Below are 20,378 nucleotides of genomic sequence, written 5' to 3' on the forward strand. Positions count from 1 at the left end.
GGCTTAATTTGTCCAAGATAAATTGAAGAATCAGATGGAGGAAGGTTGGTTAAATAATATTATAAAAAAAAGGGTTCTGACAAAGCCAGAGAGAATATGTAACACCAATGGAAGCAGTGTATGATTCAGAAAAAGGTTTGATTATGTGAAGGCTCCAAGGTGATGTTGAACCAACCAGTTGATGAAGAGAATCCATTACCTCCTTCAACAGACCTACTGTATAAGCAAAATAGGCAGATGGCAAAGTTTCCAATAAACTGATCGTAACATTCAGAGGCTTACTTGAATGAGGACAGTATGTCAGCAATATTTGGCAACTTATACATTTCAGATCCCCAAAATATCTTGTGGTGTGAAATCATCCCCTGCCAGGGATGAAACACGGTAAGGCATAGATCATTGCCGATGCAATCAAAATGATGTGCCAATTGGGACAAATACAAAAGAAACTCTTTAGAATTGTTCTGGTTGCTGTATGAACATGAGGTAAAGCTCAAAGGAAGTAGGTGTCCAGAAATAAGTAGCTTATCTAAGGCTATATGTAAATGCAGATGGATTACAACTAGTCAAAGAAAAGGTGGAGGCAAATATAAAGTCAAGCAAATTTGGAAGAATTCAAAATTGCAAAGTTGAGCCAGCGAAGGCAACCTTTTTGGAATTTGGGATTTGTCAATGAGATCTTTTCAAAGGGTGTGCATTGATTATTGTGGCAGGGAGACAGATAACTATCTGAGTGATACAGGGGTACATGAATTATTGAGTTTGCATATTCTTTCTAACACTAACATTTCTGCAATATACATGTGAAGTTACTTAGCAATTCCTCTCTGCCAAGCATGATCCCAACTATAGCACACGTTCATGCATATACACTTTATACATGACCACCAGTTCTACAAACCCTGGATAGTTCAGGTAACAGAAAGTGGAACACTGAATTGTTAGAGACCATATTCAATCTTCAAAATGTAGGTGAAACTACTGCTTTTCATGCTGAGTTATAGATCAAGCAATAATTGAGATCAGGCTGTTAAGAGGATATTTCTCTATTGCTTGAGTTCCTCTTCTTCTGTAAGATGAATGATTTTGGTTTTGTTACTTTGACAAGTAACTCTGAAGGTTATGAGCTTGAATCCAAGGACTACATATCATATAAGCCAACATCTCTAAAACTGGTTTCATTGCTCTGTGGTTCTCAGTGACTGAGTGGCATAAAGGAAGCTATTTGTTCTGTGGCAGGGAAGAGTCTGACATTTAAGACAAAGCTTTGTTTTAATAGTCTCCTGCCAGATGATTGTGGAATAATGCTGGATGGTGATGGCAGGGAATGTGTTGGCAAACTGCCTACAACAGTAGAAAATAGGAAAACATGGAGATAAACAGGAAGCTCCAGTAAAATAACATTACCTCATATTGGTGAAGCCAAACATCTTTCACCTAATCACTTGACCTACAATTGTTGGGAAGTAGGTTTAATCTAATATTGTCAGTCATGAGTGATTGTGAATAATCCCTATAGGGTTATTGCTGTGATTATTTTAATGACAGCAGGACAACACATTGTGCATGTAATAGTATGTCAATGCAGTTCCCATGTAATAATGAGTAACCTAAATGAGAAACAACGATCATTCTAAATCAACAGGGTCTCTGTCCCTCATCAAATTGCATGATTCTAAAGAAACACAAGCTTAAAAAAACAATCTACCATTAAGAATTTATCTCTCATTCTAACTCGTCATTCCAAGGTAGGATTTGTTATTTCATTCTGACATCAAAGCATGTTGCTCTAGTTTAATTATAACTGCACTGGAACTTGCTCTTTCTTTTATCATTAAATTGAAGATTATGCTCTCTGTCAGGTAATGCTGTGAGTTCTTGATTGAATTAGACCTCTTCATTACAAATTATTAAATAAGTCTGTGTAAATCATAGCCAATTTTAAGTCTTATTGTATCTTTATTTGTGTAGAAATAGGCTAGATCACTCTTCCCAATTTAATTCCTTTCTTCAATATTGATGGCTTCTTTGAAGATGTACATTTTTGAAAAAGGATCTAGTGTTTCCCCAGCGTATATAAAAAATAAACTCTTCCCCAGCTTACAGCTGGGTACAGGTTTCGACTTTAACTGACATTTCGATGACAAACTCTGCCATCTTCATCAGGGATGATGCCTGGGCATGTCTCATCTGGTGGTATTGAGAACCCTGTAGTCTGTCCCTCCTGATTGGTTAGTCCTTATCCAATCAGGTTTCTGAGCTCCCACCTTGTTTATAATCAAATTTCAGTTCTTACCAAGAGTGAGACCTTCATCTTTGTTAACATTCTTTTCTAGGTTTACCTCAATGGCTTGCTTCACCAGGTGGTCCTAACATCCACTGGCGTGGTACAGTACTTTTGTGCCATCAAAGTCAATGCTATGGCCATTGCAAATGCAGTGTTCTGCTACTGCGAGTTTCTCCGGGTAACACCTGGACCACACAAACACCTATGTCAGGATGCTGTTCATCGACTATAGCTCAATATTTAATACTATCATTTCCACAATCCTGACTGAGAAGTTACAAAACCTGGGCCTCCGTACTTCCCTCTGCAATTGGATCCTCGACTTCCTAACCGGAAGATCATAATCTGTGTGGATTGGTGATACCATCTCACTGACGATCAACACTGGCCCACCTCAGGGGTGTGTGCTTAGCCCACTGCTCTATTCTCTGTATACTCATGACTGTGTGGCTAGGCATAGCTCAAATACCATCGATAAATTTGCTGCTGATACAACCATTGTTGGTAGGATCTCAGATGGTGATGAGAGGATGTACAGGAGTGAGATATGCCAATTAGTGGAGTGGTGTCACAGCGCCAAACTGGCACTCAACATCAGTACGACGAAAGAGCAGGTTGTGGACTTCAAGAAGGGTAAGACGAAGGAACACATACTAATCCTCATAGAGGGATCAGAAGTGGAGAAAGTGAGCAGTGGCAAGTTCCTGGGTGTTAAGAACTTTGAGGACCTAACCTGGTCCCAACATATCAATGCAGTTATAAAGAACACAAGATAGCGGCCATACTTCATTTGGAATTTGAAGAAATTTGGTATGTCAACAAATACACTTAAAAACTTCTATAGATGTACTATGGAGAGCATTCTGACAGGCTGCATCACTGTTTGGTATGGGAGTGTTTACTGCACAGGACCGAAAGAAGCTACAGAGAACTGTAAATTGAGTTGGCTCCATCTTGGGTACTAGCCTATGAAGTACTCAGGACATCTTCAAGGAACGGTGTCTCAGAAAGGCAACGTCCATTATTAAGGACCTCCAGCATCCAGGGGCATGCCCTTCTCTAGTTGTTACCATCAGATAGGAGGTACAGAAGCCTGAAGGTATACATTCAGCGATTCAGGAACAACTTCTTCCCCTTTGCCATCTGATTCCTAAATAGATATTAGAACCTTGAACACTACCTCAGTTTTTAAATATATTATTTATTTTTTTACATGATTTTTAATCTACTCAATATACGTCTACCGTAAACTTGATTTACTTATTTATTATCATTATTATTATTATTTTCTATATTATGTATTGCATTGAACTGCTGCAGCTAAGTTAACAAATTTCATGACACATGCCGGTGATAATAAACCTGATTCTGATTATGATTCTGATTCTAACCCAAATTGATACACCTCCTGTGCTCCTTGATGTGGGTTTCCACTGTGTGTCCTGTCTGGTGATACACAGTATGCTGCTCTGTATTCACAGGGAATCCTGTAAATGCCAGACAACCTGAGTCCCAGGTCACCTTTGACCTGCATAACGTGTGATTTGAGCTTCCTTACTGGTTTGTAGATGGTACTAATCTGGTATTTTCTTCAGGATCCTGGCGATCCTTCCAGAAACCATGAAAATATAGGGAAGACAAACAGTAGCGACAGGTTCCTCCTGATTGTTAAGTTTCTGGTTTTTCTCTTGGCGCTTCGAAGGGCCTGATTGATTTCCTTCACCTTGTAGCCATTCTGTAGGAGCGTTGTGAGTAATCGTCTTATTTTCTTGGGGAGGTTCTCCGGGTCCGAAATAGTTTTCACACAGTTAATCCAAGTGGAAAAAACCGCTCTGTGTTGGGAGGCGTGATGGTGGTTGCTATTGTTGAGGTATAAATCAGCTTGAGTTGGTTTCCAATAAACACCGTGTCTGAGACTACCATCCAGATTTCATCGTATTAGAATGTCCAGGAATGTGAGGCAACCATTGTTCTCCATCTCCATCATAAATTGAATGCTTGGATGTATGCTGTTCAGATGGTCATAGAAACATAGAAAATGGTGCAGGAGTAGGCCATTTGGCCCTTTGAGCCTGCACCGCCATTCAGTATGGTCATGGCTGATCATCCAACTCAGAACCCTGTACCAGCCTTCCCTCCATACCCCCTGCTCCCTTTAGCCACAAGGGCCATACCTAACTCTCTCTTAAATATAGCCAATGAACTGGCCTCAACTGTTTCCTGTGGCAGAGAATTCCACAGATTCACCACTCTCTGTGTGAAGAAGTTTTTCCTAATCTCGGTCCTAAATGGCTTCCCCTTTATCCTCAAACTGTGACCCCTCGTTCTGGACTTCCCCAACATCGGGAACAATCTTCCTGCATCAGGCCTGTCCAATCTCTTTAGGATTTTATACGTTTCAATAAGATCCCCCCTCAATCTTCTAAATTCCAATGAATATAAGCCTAGTCGATCCAGTCTTTCATCATATGAAAGTCCTGCCATCCCAGAAATCAATCTGGTGAACCTTCTTTGTACTCCCTCTATGGCAAGGATGTCTTTCCTCAGATTAGGGGACCAAAACTGCACACAATACTCCAGGTGTGGTCTCACCAAGGCCTTGTACAACTGCAGTAGTACCTCCCTGCTCCTGTACTCGAATCCTCTTGCTATGAATGCCAACATACCATTCGCCTTTTTCACCGCCTGCTCTACCTGCCTGCCCACTTTCAATGTCATGGGACTGTTTGAGTGCCTGGAGCCCATGAGGCCACACTATGAAGGTGTCATTGACATATCTGACGAAGCATTTCGGCCATAATGGCGATAAACTCAGAGCCCTCTACTCAAAGTGCTCCATGTAGAAGGTAGCAGTAGCCAGTTGAGGACTAACTAATTAGGAGGGACAGACTACGGGGGTATAAATACCACCGGACTAGACGTGCCCAGGCAACATCCCTGATGAAGATGGCGGAGTTTGTCATTGAATCATCGGTTAGAATCGATACCTTTATCCAGTTGGAAAGCTGAGAAGAGTTTATTCATGTACATTTTTGTTTTGACGACCATGTAAAGCACTTGGCTTTAACTCAAGTTAGCTATCATGTATGAAAGCAAAGTATTGGGTGGCTTTCTGGATAAAGATGTGTGCTTGAAAGAAAAATAAGCTGTTTTCATGTTTTATAAATAGTCTCTTTATGACTGAAACATTGTTTTGTGTGATTCTTGACACATGACTCCTTCATATAGGGTAAAGTAACAGAAAGGTGACATGGATTTCTAAAGCAAATTACTCTTTACACAATCTGAAGGCATAATCATTTGTCTTTCTGGGCAGGTTATCAGATGGATAATTGGAGAGAATTTAACACCTTGGGTGTTAAAAATCATGCATATGTTTAGTTCTGAATCACAGAACACAGAGCACAGAAATGGGTCCTTCTGGCTTGCCTCATCCATGCTGATAATACTGCTGATCTACACTGATTTGACCCATATTACTCCACATCTTTCCAATCTAAGTAACTGTCCAAACACCTCATAAAGATTGCAACTGGATCTGCTTGTACACTTCTTTTAATAGCTCATTCTGGATATTAAGCAACTTCTGCGTCAATAATTTATCCCTTAAATGTCCCACCAATTCCTTCCCTCACCTGTGTCTTAGACGTCCCTGCTCTGCGATAAAGACCATATGGGCCCCTCACAATTTGATAAGCCTCTGTAAATTGAGCCTTTACTCTACATCCCAGTGAGAATAAAACCAACCCTTACTCTCTTTGTAACTACTGACCTCCATTCCTGGTAATATTCCAATGAATCTCCCTTGTTTCCAATGATATCCCTCCATACATCAACATCCCTAAGATCCCTGCCATTTGCTCCACATGTGCAATTGGAATTTGCCTTCCAAAAGTAATTACCTTATACTTGCCTGGATTAAATTTAATCTTCCACTACTCTGCCCAATATTCCATCTGATCGATGTCCTGCTATATTCTTCAGCAACCTTCTTTGCTATCTATGACTCCAACATATTTTTGGTTGTTTTACAACCGAAAGAAGATTTAATTGGTTAAATCAACACACATCAAAGTTGCTGGTGAGCGCAGCAGGCCAAGCAGCATCTATAGGAAGAGGCGCAGTCGACGTTTCAGGCCGAGACCCTTCGTCAAGACTAACTGAAAGAAGAGTGAGTAAGGGATTTGAAAGCTGGAGGGGGAGGGGGAGATGCAAAATGATAGGAGAAGACAGGAGGGGGAGGGATAGAGCCGAGAGCTGGACAGGTGATAGGCAAAAGGGGATACGAGAGGATCATGGGACAGGAGGTCCGGGAAGAAAGACAAGGGGGGGGGGTGACCCAGAGGATGGGCAAGAGGTATATTCAGAGGGACAGAGGGAGAAAAAGGAGAGTGAGAGAAAGAATGTGTGCATAAAATTCCTGTTGTTTGCGTTTAAATTCACTACTGCGAAGCCTCTTCCGGTGATGCCTACACCGAAGAAGTTTAGATCCTCTCTTCGACGGGAGTTCAGTGAAACCATCTCTCACTGCTCCCCATCTGTAATTTCTTCGGCTCTTCAACTTTTCGACCACACTTTGACTCAAACTCGCTATCACAGCCATATATCCTTTCTTGGAATGTGCCTCCGTCGCCAACTTACTCCAGTTGGCTTTAGGATTCGTTTCCAAGCCTCTCAATTTGGACCTTCTGAGGATCCCAGGTACTCACATTTTATTGACTCTGCCTCTCGCCGCTTCTCCCGTCAAGCTCTGAAGGCGACGCTCTCCGCCATGAGGAGGTACTTGGTGTCCCTATCCCAGACCCTTCCACACATTCGGGACACTTTCTTCGCCGTCTGTAATGGTCCTACCCATTATTTCATCCTCCGTCGGATCCACGCCTGCAATCGCCATTTTTTTGACTTTGTCATGTTAGGCAAAGATCGCAAGATCTTACATCTACGGACTCCAGAGCCTGCCGGCCCCGACGCTAGCAGGCATGAACTTTCAATTGCGGCGCCTGCCATTGATCTCGGCGGCTCCAACACCTCAGGACATATTCAAAACCCGGACTCCAGCAACGATCATGGACACATTCGAAGTGATTGCGCAACCACCAACTGCAACTCCAGCCTTGAACTCCAGGCCGGGTCTTTATGTGCTGCTGTTGTGACACCCGTCTCCCCTTCCCCCTCCACCACTCCGCAGCCCCGTCTTCCTCAGATCCCACCGTCAGCTCCTGGGCCCTCAGAGGCTCCATCTTCCTCTCACCCCAACCCTCCCCTCTCCACTGACACCCCCAGCCTCCCCCCTCCCCCCTCTGATCCCAGCTCTCATCCGTGCCGGGTCTTTACCATCCCCTCCGACCTTCAACTGTCGGAGGCAGAACGCTCTGTTCTCAGTAAGGGCCTCACGTTTGTCCCCCTTCGCCCACACCTCAGCGAGTTCCGTGTTCGCCACGATGCGGAACTTTTCTTCCGCCGTCTCCGTCTCCGAGCCTACTTCTTCGGCAAGGACTCTTCCACCCCCACCGATGACCCCTTCTCCCGTCTTCAACCCTCCTCTTCTTCATGGACACCCCGCTCTGGTCTTCTGCCTGCTCTGGATCTCTTTATTGCCAACTGCCGACGGGACATCAACCGTCTCGACTTCACCGCACCTTGTCCCCATTCCAACCTCACTCCTTCGGAACGCTCTGCTCTCCACTCCCTCCGCACTAATCCTAACATTATTATTAAACCCGCTGATAAAGGGGGTGCTGTTGTAGTCTGGCGTACTGACCTCTACCTGGCCGAGGCACAGCGACAACTCGCGGATACCTCCTCTTATTTACCCCTCGATCGTGACCCCACTAAGGAGCACCAGGCCATTGTCTCCCACACTATCAACGACTTTATCCGCTCAGGGGATCTCCCATCCACTGCTACCAACCTTATAGTTCCCACACCCCGCACTTCCCGTTTCTACCTCCTACCCAAGATCCACAAACCTGCCTGTCCTGGCCGACCTATTGTCTCAGCTTGCTCCTGCCCCACCGAACTCGTTTCTGCATACCTCGACACTGTTTTATCACCCCTTGTTCAATCCCTTCCGACCTATGTTCGTGACACTTCTCACGCTCTTAAACTTTTCGATGATTTTAAGTTCCCTGGCCCCCACCGCTTTATTTTCACCATGGATGTCCAGTCCTTATATACTTCCATCCCCCATCAGGAAGGTCTCAAAGCCCTATGCTTCTTTTTGGATTCCAGACCTAATCAGTTCACCTCTACCACCACTCTGCTCCGTCTAGCAGAATTAGTCCTTACTCTTAATAATTTCTCCTTTTGCTCCTCCCATTTCCTCCAAACTAAAGGTGTAGCTATGGGCACCTGTATGGGTCCTAGCTATGCCTGCCTTTTTGTTGGGTTTGTGGAACAATCTATGTTCCGTGCCTATTCTGGTATCTGTCCCCCACTTTTCCTTCGCTACATCGACGACTACATTGGCGCTGCTTCCTGCACGCATGCAGAACTCGTTGACTTTATTAACTTTGCCTCCAACTTTCACCCTGCCCTCAAGTTTACCTGGTCCATTTCCGACACCTCCCTCCCCTTTCTAGATCTTTCTGTCTCTGTCTCTGGAGACAGCTTATCCACTGATGTCTACTATAAGCCTACTGACTCTCACAGCTATCTGGACTATTCCTCTTCTCACCCTGTCTCTTGCAAAAACGCCATCCCCTTCTCGCAATTCCTCCGTCTCCGCCGCATCTGCTCTCAGGATGAGGCTTTTCATTCTAGGACGAGGGAGATGTCTTCATTTTTTAAAGAAAGGGGCTTCCCTTCCTCCACTATCAACTCTGCTCTTAAACGCATCTCCCCCATTTCACGTACATCTGCTCTCACTCCATCCTCCCACCACCCCACTAGGAATAGGGTTCCCCTGGTCCTCACCTACCACCCCACCAGCCTCCGGGTCCAACATATTATTCTCCGTAACTTCCGCCACCTCCAACGGGATCCCACCACTAAGCACATCTTTCCCTCACCCCCTCTCTCTGCATTCCGCAGGGATCGCTCCCTACACAACTCCCTTGTCCATTCGTCCCCCCCATCCCTCCCCACTGATCTCCCTCCTGGCACTTATCTGTGTAAGCGGAACAAGTGCTACACATGCCCTTACACTTCCTCCCTTACCACCATTCAGGGCCCCAAACAGTCCTTCCAGGTGAGGCATCACTTCACCTGTGAGTCGACTGGGGTGATATACTGCGTCCGGTTCTCCCGATGTGGCCTTTTATATATTGGTGAGACCCGACGCAGACTGGGAGACCTCTTTGCTGAACATCTACGCTCTGTCCGCCAGAGAAAGCAGGATCTCCCAGTGGCCACACATTTTAATTCCACATCCCATTCCCATTCTGACATGTCTATCCACGGCCTCCTCTACTGTAAAGATGAAGCCACACTCAGGTTGGAGGAACAACACCTTATATTCCGTCTGGGTAGCCTCCAACCTGATGGCATGAACATTGACTTCTCTAACTTCCGCTAGGCCCCACCTCCCCCTCGTACCCCATCTGTTACTCATTTTTATGCACACATTCTTTCTCTCACTCTCCTTTTTCTCCCTCTGTCCCTCTGAATATACCTCTTGCCCATCCTCTGGGTCACCCCCCCCCCTTGTCTTTCTTCCCGGACCTCCTGTCCCATGATCCTCTCGTATCCCCTTTTGTCTATCACCTGTCCAGCTCTCGGCTCCATCCCTCCCCCTCCTGTCTTCTCCTATCATTTTGCATCTCCCCCTCCCCCTCCAGCTTTCAAATCCCTTACTCACTCTTCCTTCAGTTAGTCCTGACGAAGGGTCTCGGCCTGAAACGTCGACTGCGCCTCTTCCTATAGATGCTGCTTGGCCTGCTGTGTTCACCAGCAACTTTGATGCGTGTTGCTTGAATTTCCAGCATCTGCAGAATTCCTGTTAATTGGTTAAATTATTTTTTGTTTCTCCTCACCCCCAGTAAAGGAATGCTGGTTTAAAAAAAAATGGGATTTGTGCAGAATTTACTAGCTTCATTCATTTTACTTTAGCAATGCCACAAGTTTTCAAAACATACTTTTATTTATGATATATGTTGGTCATAGTTGGGACAGTAGTGATCTAGTTGATGGTAAATTTTAATAAGGTATTATGATTTTCTGTATGCATGTGTATTCACTGAATTCTTTACTTCAGTATTGAATCCTGCATTGAAGGTGCACATTTTTGTTTTGACAGCCATTTTATTCCTTTTTCCCCTCCGGATAATCACCTCAACTTAAGTTCAATGCGTAATTCTACAATGTTGCTGCAGAACTATGGATGAAAAACCATATCCCACAACCTCTTGACTTCAACTGGAGGTAGCTGCCACACTTGAAAGTGAAGTGTTAAATGGCTTGCTGGGAAAAGGCATGTGGTTCAAAAAAAGGCTGCATTTATCTCAGATGAAAAGGCTAATAATTTAGTTTTGCTTCATAGAAACAGAAATAGATCAATATATCTCTTGATGAAGTATCTTTAATAACTGAAAATACCCAATTTTGTCTCATACAATGTTAAAATATTAATATCTTATTGGTCCTTGATTAAAACTGCAAGTAAAAACAAGCTAACTAGGGATTCCTTACTTGGGAGTCAAGCAAACCTCCGTGGGTTATGTCAAACTAAACAATTGGCCTTACAGTTTCTCAGACCATTAGTGAAAATTCAGTCTGGAAGAAGCCAAAAGGAGGGTTGAAGAGTTCTGCAAATCCAAGATCTGCAATTTACTGCATTTGCATGTATGCCCTAATGTAAAACTGTGCTAAAGTACTATTCATTACTTTGGTTGAATGATTTTGCAAGTCATGGGTTTCCATCTCTTGAACATCATTCTTTTTCATTAAGTTTTATCTCATCACTTTTGTACTTTGAGACAGTCCCTATTAGTGCTGTCACTAGGGGAAATTGACAGAAACCCACAGCCTGCTCTGGGTTTCAGCTCAGTTGTTTTAAGTTCTTAACTTGTCAGATTTTATGAGAAACATGTGGCCTATTGAGTTTGTTTTCAATTCCTCATATTTTCATGACATAGAAGAAAGCTATTTAGCTCATTGTATCAATGATGGGTCTCAGAGCAATCTAATAAATCCCTTTCCCTCATTCATTTCCCTGTAACTTACTCTCCTGCACCCGCACATCAACTCCACTCTGATTCACGTACCAGTCACCTAACCCAAGGGTAATTCACATTCACTGATTAAGCTTCTAGCCTGCAAGCCTTTGGGATATGGAATACCTAGAGGAAACACTAGCCGTTACAGTGTAAGGTGCAAACTCTACACAGACAGCACCAGAGGTAAGGAAATAAAATGCATATAAAAGGTATTCACCCCCTCTTGGAGGTTTTCATGTTTTACTGTTTTACTTCATTGAATAACAGTGTTGGCTTTTTTGATGCTGATCAACAAAATGAAACTCTTTCATGTCAAAGTGAAAATGGATCTTTACAAAGTGATTTAAATTAATAACAAATATAAAACACAAAATAATTGATTGCATATGTATTCACCCCCCCCTCACTTTAATATGACACATCAACTTATCACTGGTGCAGCCAATTGGTTTTAGAAGTCACCGTGTGCTTTCAAGGTACTTAAATTGATTGTAGTAAAAATACACATGTATCTGGAAGGTCCAACTGCGGTTGAGTCAGTATCATGGCAAAGACTACACCATGAAGACAAAAGAACCATCCAAGCAACTCCATGAAAAGTTTATTAAAAAGTACAACTTAGGAGATGGATTACAAGAAAATTCCAAGTCACCGAATATCCCTTGGAGTACAGTTAAGTCAATCATCAAGAAATGGAAAGAATATGACACAGCTGTAAATCTGCCTTGAGCAGGCCATCCTCAAAAACTGTGTGACCGTGCAAGAAGGGGACTAGTGTGGAAGGCCACCAGGAGATCTATGACAGCTCTGGAGGAGTTACAAACTTCAGTAGCTGAGATGGGAGAGACTGCATGCACCATCTGTTGCCTGGCAGCTTGACCATTTGCAGCTTTATGGGAGAGTGGGAAAGAGAAAACCACTGTTAAAAAAAACATATGAAATCTCAACTAGAGTTTGCCAGAAGACGTGGGAAACTCTGAAGTCAGGTAGAAGGTGGCCTACGACCTGATGAAACCAGAATTGAGCTTTTTGCCCATTAGACTAAACGCTGTGTTTAACATAAGTCAGACACCACACATCATTAAAAATACACTATCCCTACTATGAAGCAAGGTGGTGGCCACATCATACTGTAGGGATGCTTCACTGCAGCAGGGCCTGGAAGGCTTGTGAAGGTAGAAGGTACAATGAACGTAGCAAAATACAGGGAAATCCTGGAGGAAATCCTGATGCAGTCTGCAAGAGAACTGCGACTTGGGAAAAGATTTGTTTTCCAGCAAGACAATGACCCCCAAAAAAAACCAAAGCTACACAGAAATGGCTTAAAAACTACAAAGTTAGTGTCCTGGAGTGGCTAATTCAGAGTCCAGACCTCAATCCATTTGAGAGTTTGTGGCTCAACTTGAAAAGGGCTGTTCACTCACAATCCTGATGCAATCTGACAGAGCTTGAGCAGTTTTGTAAAGAAAAATGGGGAAATACTAAATACTGACTTGAAGGGGGGTGAATAATTATGCAATCAATTATTTTCTGTTTTAAATTTGTAATTAATTTAATAACTTTGGAGAGATCTGCTTTCAGTTTGACACAGAAGAGTCTTTCTCTGTTGGTAAGTGCCAAAAAAGCCAAATTAAATCCATAGTGATTCAGTGTTCTAAAACAATAAAACATGAAAACTTCCAAGGGGAAGAAGGGGTGAATGCTTTTTAAAGGCATTGTAATGTGGGTCTCTGGAGTGTGAGGCAATAGTGCTACATGTCATGCCATACAATTTTTAATTTGGTGTTTGATGTAATTGTTATCCTTTTCATTTATTGCAAAAGAGCTTTTATTTGCAGCTCTTAATGAAGACTTACATGATACAGTGGATTCCAGATAATTGGGTCATCAGTTAATTGAAGCAGCCATTTATATGGGACAAATCTTAATGCACAAAAATAATTAGGAATGTAGCCGAGATTCCCTTTGTTTATTTGGTAACACTATGCTGTTTAATTGGATCAGAAGACTGTTGCTGAACAGTTCCTAACTAGTACCAGTTGTATGCACTTACATGGGCATTGCATACATCGTGCTTTGAACAAACAGTTTTCAAATAGTGCCAGTTCCTTGCGTTTGTGTTTAAAAGCAACAATTTTTGTCATTGATAGTTGGTGATTAAATGGCAGTAAGACAATTCAGCATTGTTTTGCTTACCTCAGTTTCAAGCATTCAGGCTTGGAGATGTCAGAAATGGCTGGGAGCGGAAATGAAATGGTTTCGCTTCTTCAGTAAGTAGGAGTTTAAAGGCATTGGCAATCAACTTAAATGTTACAATGAAATGAAGATTTGGAGGATGCAATTATCGACAGCATTGTAAGAAGCAGTCCACTATCTGCAGTAAGCATCTGTGCTGATTCTGTTCATTTACAGTTAAAATAACGTAAATTCTCTATCAATAAATTCCTCTAGGGACTAATACAGTTTTATAGCACTGCTATAGTTTTGATAGTGTTCTAATCTGTTCTGTATTTCACTTAAATACATCATTTGTTACTCAGTTAAACAGTCTGTCTTTTTATACCTTTTTGACTATTTCTATGAAACATTAGCTAATTGGGGCAGCTGCTTATCCAGATCCAGCTGTTGTGGTCCAGGTGGTAACAACGACATCAGAAGAACAAGCAAAGAGGTTCTGCTTAGGAAATTTGAGAAGCTACGGACAAAATTAAAATGCAGAACCCAAAAGGTAATCATCTCTATATTATTATCTCTATGGAACCTCTGGTGGATCCAGACTTCCAATCACTGGTTTGTAGACTTTCTCACGTCCTGCAAGGATCAGAAGATTGCCAGTCTACCAGATGCAGAACCTGCCGTGTCCAATGCCGGCAGGCATGGATGTCTCCAGACTGTGATCTCTGCTGTCAATCTCAATGGTTCTAACGATTCTGAGCAGGTTTAGAACCTGGACTCCTAGAAACTTGTATACCAGTCCTGATGAAGTGTCTCGGCTGAAATGTCATCTGTTTGCTATTTTCCATAGATGTTGCCTGGCCTGCCGAGTTTTTCCAGCATTTCGTGCGTGTTGCTTGGATTTCCAGCATCTGCAAATTTTCTCTTGTTTGTAATTTCTGTATTGTTACCTGAGCCATGAACAAATTGGTACAAGTTTAATAAGATCAGAGAATTAAATGTGTGGCTCAAGGATTGGTGTGGGAGAAGTGAATTTGAATGTATTCACCTATATTGCTGAAGAAAGAAGCTGATCTGCTGGGATGGGCAGCACCTGAACCCTTTGGGACTAGGGTCCTGGCACATTAAGTTACTAGGCTGTGGATAGGACATTAATCTGAATAGTAGGGGGATGAATTCAACATACTTGAAAAATATGGAGAAAGGAACAGGGAAGGAGAGTGCAGGAGAGGTTATGGAAGTCTCCAGAATAAAAAAGATAAAATGTTTAGAAGGGGATAAGAATTTCACTTATGGTACTATAGAGATAAAATTGAAAAATGTGTTGAATACAGGACTGACAGTGTGATATTTGAAAGCACCCATTATAGGAAGTAAGTTAGATGATCACATAGTATATTAGAAATTGACAGATGTGATATTGTGAGCATCACTAAGTCTTGGCTTAAAGAAGATCACAGTTGGGATCTTAACATCCAAGCATACACATCATAACAAAAGGACAGTCATGTGGGGAGAGGAAAATGGGGGAGAGGCCTCTGTTGGTAAAAAGTGAAATCAAATCTTTTTAAAAAAACTGACATAGCATCAAAAGATTCAAAATCCTTGCGGCGAGAGCTAAGAAACTGCAGGGGTAAAAAGAATATGATGGGAGTCTTTTATACTGTTTCAGAACTGTAGCCAGTATGTAGGGTATAAATTAGAAGAGATAGGAAAATCATGTAAAAAGGGCAATGTTATGATGGTCATGGGGGAATATCAATAAGCAGGTAGATTGGGAAAATCAGGGTGGTCCTGGATCCCAAAAGAAGGAATTTGTAAAGGACCTACAAAATGGCTTTTATAGAGCAGCTTATGGTTGACTCACGAGGGAAGAGGTAATTCTGGATTGGGTGTTTTGTAATAAACCAGATTTAATTTGGAATCTTAAGCTAAAGGAACCTTAGGAGGCTGTGGTTATAATATAACAGAGTTTACCCTACAGTCTGAGAGGGAGAAGCTAAAATCAGATGTACCAGTAACTCAGTGGTTTAAATGGAATTAAGAGGCATGAGAGAGGAGAAGGCCAAGTTAATAGAAACAGGACACTATCAGGGATGATGGTAGAGCAGCAGTCGAGCAATTCAGAAGGCACAGTATAAATGCATCCAAAAGAAGAAGAAACATTCTAAAGGAAGGATGAGGTATCCCCTTCTTGGGGGAGGATGTGGGTAGAATGATGAGCATGTTTGTAATAAGGTGGAGATTAAGAGACACTGAATTCCACACATAGTGATGCTGCTGAACAAGTGTAGGTGATGAAGACTGATTAATCAGAGCTAATTTTCCAGAAGAATATACACAGAAGAAAATGAATGAATATAGGAGAGAGCGAAAGACGTTGGTACAGTGAATTCAAAACTGGAATTTAACTATTTCAGGTATTATCCAATTTGTATCAAAACAAGTTGATATGATAGAGGTAGAAATGCCATAAGATATCAGAGCATAATTAGGCCACTCAGTCCTACTAATCTGCTCCGGCATTCTGTCATGGCTGATTAGTTGTCCTTGTCAACCCCATTCTCTTGCCTTCTCCCCATAAACATTGATGCCCTAACCAAGAACCTATCAAACTCTGCTTTAAATATACTCTATATAGACTTGGCCTCCTAAGCCATCTATAGCAAAGAATTCCACAAATTCACCCCCTTCTGGCCAAAGAAATTCCTCCTCACTTCTGTTCTAAATGGATGTCTCTCTATTTTGAGGCTGTGCCCTCTGGCCCAAGACTCAGCCACTATAGGAAACATCCTCTCTGCATCCATTTTGTCTAGTCCTTTCAGTATGTGATAGATTTCAATGAAATCTTCCCTCATTCTTCAAACTCCAGTGAGTTCAGGCCCAGAGCCATCAAATGCTCCTCATGCGTTAACCCTTCTATTCCCGGAATTATTCTCATGAACCTGCTCTGGTCCCTCTCTAATGTCAGAACTTTAACTTAGATAAGAAAAGATAAAACTGCTCACAATACATCAAATGTGGTCTGACCAATGCTCTATCACACCCTTGCTCAAGTCAAGTCACTTTTTATTGTTACTTTGACCATAACTGCTGGTACAGTACACAGTAAAAACGAGACAATGTTTTTCAGGACCATGGTGCTACATGAAACAACACAAAAACTACACTAGACTACAGACCTACCGAGGACTGCATAAAGTGCACAAAACAGTGCAGGCATTACAATAAATAATAAACAAGACAATAGACACAGTAGAGGGCAGTAGGTTGATGTCAGTCCAGGCTCTGGGTATTGAGGAGTCTGATGGCTTGGGGGAAGAAACTGTTACATAGTCTGGTCGTGACAGCCTGAATGCTTTGGTGCCTTTTTCCAGATGGCAGGAGGGAGAAGAGTTTGTATGAGGGGTGCGTGGGGTCCTTCATAATGCTGTTTGCTTTATGGATGCAGCGTGTGGTGTAAATGTCTGTAATGGCGGGAAGAGAGACCCTGATGATCTTCTCAGCTGACTTCACTATCCGCTGCAGGGTCTTGTGATCCGAGATGGTGCAATTCCCGAACCAGGCAGTGATGCAGCTGCTCAGGATGCTCTCAATACATCCTCTGTAGAATGTGGTGGGGATGGGGGGGGGTGGGAGATGGACTTTTCTCAGCCTTCGCAGAAAGTAGAGACTCTGATGGGCTTTCTTTGCTATGGAGCTGGTTTCGAGGGACCAGGTGAGATTCTTTGCCACGTGAACACCAAGAAATTTGGTGCTCTTAACGATCTCTATGGAGGAGTCGTCGATGTCATTGGCGAACTTGATGATGTGGTTCGAGCTGTGTGTTGCAGCACAGTCATGGGTCAGCAGAGTGAACAGCAGTGGACTGAGCACACAGCCCTGGGGGGCCCCCGTGCTCAGTGTGATGGTGTTGGAGATGCTGCTTCCAATCCGGACTGACTGAGGTCTCCCAGTCAGGAAGTCTAGGATCCAGTTGCAGTGGGGGATGTTCAGGCCTAATAGGCTCAGCTTTCCAATCAGTTTCTGAGGGATGATTGTGTTGAATGCTGAACTGAAGTCTATGAACAGCATTCGAACGTACATGTTTTTTTGTCCAGGTGGGTTAAGACCAGCTGGAGGGTGATGGCAATCGTGTCGTCTGTTGAACGGTTGGGACGGTACGCAGACTGCATGGGGGTCCAGTGAGGGGGGCAGCAGGGTCTTGATGTGCCTCATGACCAGCCTCTCGCAACACTTCATGATGATGGATGTGAGTGCAACGGGCTGGTAGTCGTTGAGGCAGGACATTGAAGATTTCTTCGGCACGGGGACGATGGTGGCAGCCTTCAAGCATGTAGGAACGACAGCACTGCTCAGGGAGATGTTGAAGTTGTCAGTGAGAATCTCTGCACCTGTAAATTAACCTTTAGAAAATCTTGCAGGACCCGAAACTTCGACTCATCCTTTCCACGGATGCTGCCCGACCTGCTGAATTCCTCCAGCGTGTTGTGAGTGTTGCTCCCAAGTCCTGTTGCACCTCTTAATTTTGAGTTTTCTCAAAATAGTCTATGCCTTCTACCAAAGTGCATGATCATATACATGTCTACACTATATTCCATCTGCCACTTTTTTACCCATTCTCCCACTCTCTCTAAGTCCTTATTCTTCCTCAACACTACCTTCCCCTCTATACTAACTTTGTATCATCTGCAAACTTGCCCACAGATCAATCAGTTCCATCATCCAAATCATTGATATATCACATGGAAGAAAGTGATCCCACTGCCAACTACTGCGGAACATTACTAGTCACCGACAGTCAACCAGAAATGGCCTATTTATCCATACTCTTTGCCTTCTGCCAGTCAGCGAGTCTTCTATCCATGCTTGTATCTTTCCTGTAATACCATGGGCTCTTATCTTGTTAATCAGTCTCATGTGTGGCACCTTGTCAAAGGCCTTCTGAAAATCCAAATTTACGACATCCACTGAATGTCCTTTGTCTATCCTGCCTGTTATTTCCTCAGAGAATTCCAACAGATTTGTTAGGCGAGATTTCCCCTTAAGGAAACCATGCTGGTTTTGACCTTTTTTATCATGCACCTCCAGGTACCCTTAAACTTCATCCTTAATAATGGACTTCAACATCTTCCCAACTACTGAGGTTAAGCTATAGTTTCCTTTCGCCTGCCTCCCTCATTTCTTAAAGAGAGGAGTGACATTTGCAATTTTACAGTCCTCCAAAACCATCAGAATTTAATGACTCTTAAAGGATCATTACTAATACCTCCACAATCTCTTCAGTGATCTTTTTCAGAACACTGGAGTGTAGTCCACCTGATCTAGGTGACATATCTACCTCAGACCTTTCAGTTTTCTAAGCAACTTTTCCTTCGAAGTTGCAATCACAATCACCTCTGCCCCCGGCACACTTGAATTTCTGGTATGCTGCTAGTGTCTTCCACAGTCAAGACTGATGCAAAATAATAAAAATTCATTTCTTTGTTCCCCCGGTGCTGCCTTTCCACCATCATTTTCCAGTGGTCCAATATCTACACTTGCCTCCCTTTTTCCTGTTTATATATCTGAAAATTATATTATTGGTAATTTATATTGCTTTCTTATTTCATCTTTTTCACTCCTTATCTTTGTTTTAGTCATCTTCTGTTGATTTTTATAAAACTTCCTGATCCTGTAACTTCCCACTAATTTTGCCTTCTATTATGAGCCCTCTCATTTGCTTTTCTGCTGTCTTTGACTTTCCTTATCAGCCATGGTTGCCTCATCCTCGCTTTAGTACACTTCTTCATTTTTAGGATATACCTTTCCTGTGTCTTCCGATATTGCCCCCCAAAACTCCAGCCATTGCTGTTCTTCTGTCATCCCTGGTAGTGTTTCTTTCCAATCAATTTCAGCAAGCTCCAATCTAATGCTTCTATATTTTCCTTTACTCCACTGTAATACTGATAAATCTGACTTTATCTTCTCTCTCTCAAAATGCAGGATGAATTCTATCATATAATGAACACTGTCTCCCAAGGGTTCCTTTACCCTAAGCTTCCTAATCAAATTTGGTTCATTACACAACACACAACCACAACCAAAAGTCATCTTGAAGGCATTCTACAAATTCTGTCTCTTGGGATCCAGCAACAAGCCGATTTTCTCCAATTCATCTGCATATATAAACCGTCCAATTTCTATCATAACATTGCTCTTTTTATATGCCTTTTCTATTTCCTGTTGAAATTTATATCCCACACCTTGGCTACTGTTCAGGGGCCTGCATATAGCTCCCATCAATGTCTTTTTACCCTTGTTGTTCCTTAATGGTACCCAAAAGGATTCTACATCTCCTGATCCTAGGTCATCTCTTTCTATGGATTTGATTTCATTTTTTTTTAGCAACAGAGCCACCTCACACCTCTGCATACCCGCTTGTCCTTTCCATACAATGTGTATCCTTGGATGTTAAGCTCCCAACAAAGATCTTCTTTCAGCCACAACAAACTGATGCCCATACTGTCATAATGACAATCTCTAACCGTGATACATTGCATGCATTAAATATAATGCCTTCAGTTCTTTATTCATCACCCTTTTCAATTTTGCCCCCATGTTATACTCCAATTCATCCCACTGACTGAAATTTTACCCTATCATCTGCCTGTCTTTCCTCAGTCTCATTACACACTGCATCGACTTGTAGATCAACTGGTACATCCTCAGCCCTACCACTCCAGTTTCCACTTCCCTGCCAACTTAGTTTAAACTTGCCC

Source organism: Mobula hypostoma, chromosome 2, assembly GCF_963921235.1.
Source record: "Mobula hypostoma chromosome 2, sMobHyp1.1, whole genome shotgun sequence".
Taxonomy (NCBI): Eukaryota; Metazoa; Chordata; class Chondrichthyes; order Myliobatiformes; family Myliobatidae; genus Mobula; species Mobula hypostoma.